Source organism: Acanthochromis polyacanthus, chromosome 6 (genome assembly GCF_021347895.1).
Source record: "Acanthochromis polyacanthus isolate Apoly-LR-REF ecotype Palm Island chromosome 6, KAUST_Apoly_ChrSc, whole genome shotgun sequence".
Classification (NCBI taxonomy): Eukaryota; Metazoa; Chordata; class Actinopteri; family Pomacentridae; genus Acanthochromis; species Acanthochromis polyacanthus.
Window position 1 is genome coordinate 12,954,474 of NC_067118.1, and position 9,756 is coordinate 12,964,229.

The window sequence follows — 9,756 nt, forward strand, 5'->3', positions numbered from 1 at the left end:
ATGAGTTTGGAAACACCTGTGATGTCAATTAAATGACACACCTGAGTTAATCATGTCACTCTGGTCAAATAGTTTTCAATCTTTTATAGAGGTACCATCATTTTTGTCCAGGCCTGTTTCATTAGTTTGTTTTTTTAAATAATTATGTTAATCAACAATTCAAAAGTAATGGCTGTTTTTGATTATTTAATTTTCAATAAATTTTTATTTATTGTTACTTTTGTGAGTTTCAAGTGATTTCAGTGAGAATTGTGGGTTTTTCCTTCTTTAACTGAGGGGTACCAACAATTTTGTCCACGTGTGTATGTCATTGTATTTATTCATTACATTGTGTTGTTATCTGAGCTCTTAACATATTTGTGTAGTTACTGACGATATCTATTATTAACCTTTCCTGCTGTCCACTTCCTGACCGTGGTCAGGAAAACACAGGCTCCACACTTGTTGCAGCGGTGGCACAAACACACGCAAAAGACAGAGGCCGTTTTGCCGAAGAGAGGGGCTCTTTATTAACTGCACTGTTATCAGCAACATGCCATTGCTCACTACCTGCCAAGGTCACCGTCTTAGTCGTCTCTCCTCTACGTCTCTCATACACCTTCTACCTGCTCGCCCCGCTCGTGCACCCGCAGCACGGCTCGTGCACCTGCAGCGCGGCTCGGCCACGCGCACACACTCACTCACTAACCTGCCTGAGCTACACTTGACAATCAGACACATCTCACAACACTATTCAATAAATAAACAACCTCAGACAGATTTTAATGCCCCGGGGATTGAAAATATATTCTTCCTTGGAATTCGACACCCCCGTTTTTGAGACAATCCGGATGTTATTGCTCGCTCCCGACAAAAGCATCTTTTTTTTTTTAATATTTTGGATTTCGATTAATTAGATAATCAACAAATTGATGTAATTTCCTGGTGGGTGTTTTTATGCAGCCTATTAAATACTTTTTTCCCCATGAATTAATGTACAATCCATACATCATGGTCCGGTGTTCATTGTTTGTTTTGTTCACTGACAGTGCAATAAAGTTTTGTTTTTTTAAACCATCCAGTACCGTAATGAATATTGAATGAATATGGCATCTCGTTTACATCTCTTATTAAGGAGCGAGAAATTTACTGACGTTGATTTATGATTCAAGACAAACAGAGGACACACTGTGTGCCCCTTTAATGTCCAAAAGGCCAATTAAGGTCAAAATCTCACAGATTCTTTGACCAATTTGGACCAACCTGCACATGCTTGATATTGGGTCCTAAACCAATACTGGTGTACGTTTTCAGACCACCAGGACCTACAACGGCAAAATAGGAGCAAAAAAGACACTGGAACAGTGGCCTTTTTTAAGATGGAAATGTAAAATGAATGAGAAACAGTGTGAGAACATCAAACAAAGTGCACCAAAGTGCATAAAGTCATAGAACAGGGTGTTCTGAATGCTCTGGGAGCAAGTCTGCAGTGAAAACACCTTTGAAGGGGTCAAGGGTCACTAAATCTGAAGACTTCAAATGAAGGAGACATTTTGTGCAACATATCAAGTATCATAAAAGTCATTCCCAGTGGAATTCAAGTCTGATATTGTGTGGTACTATTCAGAGCAGTCACATGAAGCACTGTATCTGTTTTCAAGGGTCTAGCCCCATGGAAACCCGCTTTTTTCAGCAGTGAGGCCTACTAGTAGTGATGAAGCCTGAGGCCTTCAAACATGTAAAAAAATTCCTGCTCGGTCATTTTTGGGTCTAGTGACACCAAATCGGACACACTCCTACTAGACCACCCCCTGACCTTGCATATTTTTTTTCAGACAGTTAGCTCAAATACAATAACAAATAGGCCAACGCCATTTGGTTGAGCCCGTGGAAGCGTCCTTAGCAACCACCATAGCAACGGTGGAAAACGTAACAGTGTAACAATTCCGTTCGGAGACGTGAAAGATTCATCGTAATAACAAACAAACCAAAGATCATACACAAGAACTGAACGAATATTGTGAAATTAAAATGTATATTTTTCGCTAGAAATGTCACCAAAATGCTTTTTTAAGTCCAAACTGTCTTGAAATAATGCATTTTCCACCGAGAATGAAAGGAAATGCCGCCATGTTTTCATTTTGAGAGGTCCGCAGCAAGCAGTCATGTGACCTGTCGTCAGGCCAATAGAAAATAATAGGGAGAAAAAACGTAAACATTTTACAATTTTCAGACCTTTAATGCGAGACTGTTACGTTTTGTTCTGTGGACAAACGTAGGTATTTCACATTTGGCCATGAGACTGGGTTGATATGGGTTATGTCACCTGGGTCCCACAAGGTTAGCCTACTTGAGCTAAGTGTATCTGCCTCATATAGGGCACATGCAGGCTAAGTGGGCATGGCCTGGAACTGGGACACCTATGCAGGAATTAAATTGGCTTTGTAATATGGGTCCAACATGGTAGGACTATGTGGGCTAACTATATCGGCCCAATTTAGGATACATTTGGAGTAATATTTACATGGGCTGAAACTGATAAGACTATGTGGCACCTCCATGGGTTTTGTAATGTGGGTCCCACACGGTAAAGAGAGCCTCCTCTTCAGTAACATGAAGAAATGAAAGACAATATGAATAGGAAAACAATCCATTTGACAATTTTGTTTTTCCTTAATCTGACTCCAAATCCTTACATTCCTATTTCAGCACCTATCTTTGAATGGGGATGGAGGAGAAGAAGACTGTCCAGTTATCAGTAATCAAAGAATTTATTTAACAAAATCGAGAATAGGAAAATTAACAGAGTTTTTGGGTATGCTATTCTTCCCTGTCAGCAACAATCAGCTGGGTCTGTTTACAAAGTCTGAGCCCCAACTACCTGTCCCTGAAGCCTTTTATAATGTTGCAATGGGCACCTTTATTCTAGCTCCTCTTCTTCTTATCAGGCAATGCTGTTCAGTCAGTACTTTTCTGCCACAGTATGGGTGGCTCCTTCAATAAATGCTTGTTGCTTCCTGCTCATAGTGATAAACTTAGAAAGAGGAAGAAGAGAGGGCAAAGAAATCCAGCCTAACTGTCTGCTAACCTGTCTCTGACTCCTGACCTATTGTTATTTCCATTTTAACAATTAAACTCTGGACATTTTAAGACACATACACATTTCATAACTTTTTCTATAACTTTACACACAGCCAAGCATATCCTTTTTATTAATGAAATCTACATGTCCTTCCATGTCCTCAGGAGCTTTTAATCTTCTTTGCTTAAATTCAGTAGTACTTGACCACCATGAGCATGCACATCTAATAACAAGTAATCCTTAATGTTAAGAAATCACAACAGTTACCCATCAATCATTAATATTTTCTCCTTTCAATACCAAAAAAAGGGAACAGCAGTGCTGTTGAAAAAAAGCCTGGCATACAATAGCGAACCGGCTTAATGCGTAAGTAGCCCAAACGTGTACAATTATTAAACTGTACTCCACAGAAACTGTCAAAATTACAGTTAAAGGATGTGGAGCTGATGACCTTTCAAGTCCACTGACACTGATCAACAGTAGTATGTTTTTGCTTTAATGTGGCCCATAGAAGTTTTTGTTTCTTTTTTGTTTTTGTTGTTTTGTTCCCATATGGGAAGCCTTTGTGGGATAACCATGTGGGCCCTGCAAGTGATGGGAGTGGGCTAAGTGGGCATTGGCTGGAGTTAGACAGGTTGTGTGGGCCCAATGTGTTTATCAATAAATCTGTCATCTATCATTTTGTTGAATATATGTAACTGAAAAACAGAACATATTCATAAATAAAAAGTTGAAATCAGAGAATGTGGCCATTTTTAAAATTAGATAGAGCCTGTCTCAAACTGGTTGGTGATTAGTAATTTATTTTTTAAGTCAAACTATTTTTTATTGAAGTTTTTACCAAACAAATTATTATATAGCACAAATTTGTTGAGCATACTTGAGTAAAAGAGTTGAGAACTGCAGTCCATACTAAGGAAATGAAAGGTAAGTAAGTAAACAATTATAGTGGTTGCTTCAAATGGAATGAAACACGTTTAGAAATGGGCCCCACATGTCATTAAAGCTTAGAAATTCGAAATAAGTCTTTTCTTAAAAGGGTTAGAGGATAGGACAGTATCAAGCAAGTTTTCTTGAGGCAGTCGAAGGAGGTTAGGAGATTGAGAGAGGATAAACTGCCGAACTTGTAAGTATCTGAAAAAGTGTGACTTAGGGAGGTCAAATTTCTCACTTAATTTGTCAAATGAAGTCAAATTGTTATCAATAAAAAACTCTTTAAAACGAACAATCCCCTTTCGGTGCCAAACTTTAAAAACAGGGTAAAGAGAATAGAGGGCAAAAATAAGTGATTTGGGATTAGAGGGCTGAGGAGGGAGAAGTCCATCAGGTCGAAATGTTTCCTAAACTGAACCCAGATCCTTATTGAATGTCTAACTACAGGATTTTTAATAAAGTTAGTTGGTAGAGACTGTAGCTTGGAACCAAGAAGCGCAAGAGTGGAAGCGTTGTTATCTAAATATGATTCCATGGTCACCCAGTCCGGAGGGTCTGGGCGGTCATGAAAAAAAGACCAGAAAGACAAGCATCTTATGTTTGTGGCCCAATAATAAAAGCAAAAATTGGGGAGTGTAATATTCTGACAAGAATATATTTTATTTTGCCTTATGCCTCATTTGATTATGGCTGTAGTCACCTGGTTGGATGGTGGTGTCACATGGTTGAGGACACACTGTGTTGTGGCGTGCTGGCTCCGCCTGCCTGTTTTGCTATACTTATTACAAGCTCTGCTCAGTAAAGCGTTCTTCTTCTCATGCTACACTGGATACCTGCCTCCCTCGTTTATGTACGCACTGTACACACTCAGAAGCACAACATGGTGTCAGAGTAAACGTGAATCTGAAAGAAGATGGATAACTCAGGAGCCTCTTCACCCCGCATGGACTGGGATGCGAAAAACTTGCCCGATGCATGGCGAAAGTTTAAACAGCTCATTGAGCTAATGTTTTCCGGACCTCTAAAGAAGAAAGGGGAAGACGAAAAATGCAGCTACCTACTACTCTGGGTCGGAGAAAAAGGCAGAGACATTTACAACACTTGGACGCTAACCGAAGATGAACGTAAGGCATTTCAAACATATTATGATCGATATGAAGCCTACGTTATACCTAGGAGCAACGTTATATTTGCACGGTACAAGTTTAATGAAAAAGTTCAGGGACAAAGTGAGCCGTTTGATCAGTTTGTGACGGAGCTCAGGCTGCTAGTGAAAGTCTGCAACTATGCTAACAGTGAGGAAATGATACGAGACCGCATTGTTTTCGGCATACGCTCTCCATGAGTCAGAGAGAAGCTGCTCGATGCTGGGTTGGATTTAACCCTCAACAAGACGATAGACATTGTCCGTTCCTATGAAATCGCTCAGGAGCAACTCAAAACCATATCAGGCGGCAGCAGTGAACAGTTGGTGCATGCAGTTAGCCGACAGCCACCAAAGACGGCGCCATGGAAACCGCGCCAGTAGAACAAAGGAAATGGCGGCGCAGCAAGTTTCGCCAAAGCAGACGGTGACAAAAAGTTCAAAAGCACATGTGGCTATTGTGGTAATAAAGCACATACTCAAAAGGAGAATTGCCCAGCAAAAGGCAAACAGTGCAAAGTGTGTCATAAATGGAACCATTTTGCAAAAGCATGTCGCTCCAAACAGTGGAAAGCAGTACACACAGTAAGTGAAAATGAACCAGACAAGTACACGGACGACGAAGATCTGTTTATTGACGCAGTCACACAAGATAATGACAATAAAGACAAAGAACAAGTTTTTGCAAATATTCTGGTTGGTCCCAACAAAAGTGCCGTAAGATTTAAGTTGGACACCGGTGCCTCTGCCAATGTAATTCCTACAAGCGTCTTCAGAAAATTAGGAGAGAACAAGGAGTCAAGCTGAACCCTGACAAAAGCATAATATGCGCAACAGAAGTCAGTTACTTTGGACATTTAATCACAAAAGATGGAGTCAAACCGGATCCAGCCAAGATTAAAGCCATCAGAGATATGGAGCCACCCAAAGACAAAGGTGAGCTGGAAACTATTCTTGGCATGGTTAATTATCTGTCAAAGTTCGCCCCTATGCTGTCAGATGTGAACGCTCCACTTCGTCAGCTACTTAAAGAGACAAGTGAATTTGTCTGGGATGCACAACATGACAGAGCATTTCAGAAAATGAAAGAGCTGATAACACGTGAACCAGGACCCGTTCTCGCATACTATGACCCCAAAAAGGAACTCAGGCTACAGGTCGATGCTTCCAAATATGGACTGGGTGCAACCCTAATGCAAGATGGGAGACCAATAGGATATGCTTCCAGATCGCTCACAGACAGTGAAGTAAACTATGCACAAATCGAGAAAGAGCTTTATGCTATCTTGTTTGGATGCAAGCGCTTTCACCAATATGCATATGGACGTCACGTCATTGTTGAAAGTGACCACAAACCCCTTGAATCCATACTGCGTAAGCCACTCACTGCAGCACCCCCCAGGTTGCAAAGAATGATTTTTCAGCTGCAGAGGTACGATGTCACTATCACACACAAGTCTGGCAAAGATATTCCTCTCGCAGATGCCCTCTCCAGAAAGTCACTACCTGACCATGACAATAGCCTCTCAGAAGGCATGGACTTACAGGTTCACACCGTATCCAGCAGTCTTCCAGTCAGCGACACAAAGCTGAAAGAGATACAGATAGAGACTGACAAAGACTCGCAGCTCACACTTCTCAAGAAAACAATCAAGGATGGGTGGCCTGAGGAAAGGAAACAGTGCCCTCAGAGCATAGCAGAATACTGGAACTACAGAGATGAACTATCGCAGATGAACAATATCCTTTTCAAAGGGGAAAAGATAATAGTTCCAGCAGCACTACGTACAGAAATGCTTTCCCGCATCCACACAGGCCACATGGGCATGGAAAAGTGCAAACAGCGAGCCCGTGATGTTTTGTTTTGGCCCGGGATGAACAAGCACATTGAGGACTTGGTTGGTAAATGCCCAGTGTGTCAGGAGCACAGGTGCTCAAACACCAAAGAGCCCATGATAAGTCACCCCATCCCGAGCAGGCCATGGCAAACAGTTGCCACTGATATCTTCACCTGGAACAATGACAACTATATTGTGACTGTTGACTATTACAGCAGGTTCTTTGAGTTGGACAAGCTTCGCAGCACAACTGCCACTGCAGTAATACACAAGCTCAAAGCAAACTTTGCAAGACACGACATACCTCAAACTGTGATCTCTGACAATGGCCCCCAATACAAGTGCAAAGAGTTTGAAACATTTGCAAACACATGGGAGTTCAAACACATAACTTCAAGCCCTCACTATGCACAGAGCAATGGTTTGGCTGAGAAAGCTGTCCAAATCGCAAAGACGCTCATGCAAAAGGCCAAAGATGATCACAAGGACCCTTATCTGAGTCTTCTTGAGTATCGCAATACCCCTGTTCACAACTTCAAAACACCAGCTCAGCTGCTGATGAGTCGTCGGCTTCGCTCCATCATACCCTGCACGCACCAGCAGCTCAGACCAAAAGTTGTCAGTTGCCGTGACACTTACTCCAAACGAGTGCTTCGTCAAAGTCACCAGAAGAAGTACTACGACAGATCTTCAAAGCCACTCTCCACTCTACGCGAAGGACAGAGTATTCACTTTCAGGAAAATGGACTTTGGAAGCCTGCAGTAGTTGTCCAATCTGCTAACACTGCCAGGTCTTACCACATTCAAACACTTGAAGGAGCTGAGTACAGGAGAAACCGTCGTCACCTAATGGACACTAAAGAAACGGCCCCCACTCACTCTACTGCTGACTCAAATGCGCAGAGTACACATGAAATGACTGTGGATATTCCACAAACTCCAACTACTACCAACGCTGTGAACTATCACACCCATTCTGGTCGCAAGGTTAAGCCTAGAGACATTTTGGATCTCTGAATGCAATCCAATGTGCTCATGTTCAGTTTACACTTATTTTGAAAAGTACCTTTAATATTTGTTTATGTGTGCCATTTTGATAAGTTACACTAATTTCAGTAACGTTCATGCAATGTTCATTAATCAAGCTTTATGACAGATTTGCACTATTTGTTGTTTATGTGAGCTAAACTAATTCAAATTTGAGCTACGTATGTTAAAGCAATTAAGTATTACATTTTATGTGAGCTCGCCTTTATTTTATTCTTTTTTTTTTAAAAGAAGGGGGATGTAATATTCTGACAAGAATATATTTTATTTTGCCTTATGCATCATTTGATTATGGCTGTAGTCACCTGGTTGGATGGTGGTGTCACATGGTTGAGGACACACTGTGTTGTGGCGTGCTGGCTCCGCCTGCCTATTTTGCTATACTTATTACAAGCTCTGCTCAGTAAAGCGTTCTTCTTCTCATGCTACACTGGATACCTGCCTCCCTCATTTATGTACGCACTGTACACACTCAGAAGCACAACAGGGAGTGCCAGGCCACCATCGGTCTTATTCTTTTGAAGGTGGGCTTTGTTAAGTCTGGGGCATTTACCGCGCCAGATGTAAGAGGAGATAAGAGAATCGAGTTGATTGAAAAAGGACTTCGGAATAAAGAGCGGTAGAGCCTGAAAAAGATAAAAAAATTTGGTAGAATCATCATTTTAATTGAATTAATGCGCACCACGGGAGAGGTCGACAAAGGTGACCATTTTGTTAGTGTTTGTTTTACCTGGTCCCAAGTTTTCTTTAAATAGGTCTTTGAAATTACGAGTAATTGTGATCCCCAAATATGAAAATTTATAGCTCCTGATTGTAAAAGGAAAACTGGTGAATGTAGTTGTTTGTAATTTGCTATTAATTGGAAAAATCTCACTCTTGTTAAGATTTAATTTATATCCTGAAAGTTGACCAAATTGATGAAGCAGGGACAAGACCAGAGGCAGAGAAGTGGTTAGATTTGAAACAAAAAATAAAAGGTCATCAGTATAGATCGCAATCTTGTGTTCCTGTTTGGGCCTAATAATTCCTGAGAAGTGCTCACATTCATGTAAAGCAGTAGCGAGAGGTTCAGTGGCTAAATCAAAAAGTAAGTGACGAAGTGGGCACCCCTGACGAGTGCCACGGTGCAAGCTGAACGACTTTGACAGCTGTGAGTTGGTACGGACAGAAGCTGAGGGATTAGAATATAGCAATTTGATCCAGTTAATGAATTTTGGTCCAAACCCAAATGAGTCCAGGACAGCAAAAAGGTATCTCCACTCTATGCGGTCGAACGCCTTCTCAGCATCGAGAGAGACCACACATTCAGGGACTTCATCAGAGGCAGAGTACACCACATCCAAGAGCCTGTGGATGTTAAAATAGACATGTCTGTTTTTTATAAACCCAGTTTGATCTGCAGATATTATCGAGGGAAGAGGGGTTTCGAGTCTATGTGCTAGGAGTTTAGCTAGTATTTTAGCATCTGTATTTAAAAGAGAGATAGGCCTGTAGGAGGCACAATGAGTTGGATCTTTCTCTTTTTTTTAGCTATTAAAGTGATACAGGCTTCAGAGAAGGAACTGGGAAGTAGGCCTAGCTTACAAGAGTCTGAAAAGACCAAGCATAAGTACGGGGATAAAAGTGGAGAGAATTTCTTAAAGAATTCTGTAGGAAGACCATCAGGTCCAGGGCATTTACCAGACTTCATTGAAGAAATATCCAAGCTAATTTCACACTCAGAGATGGGCTCC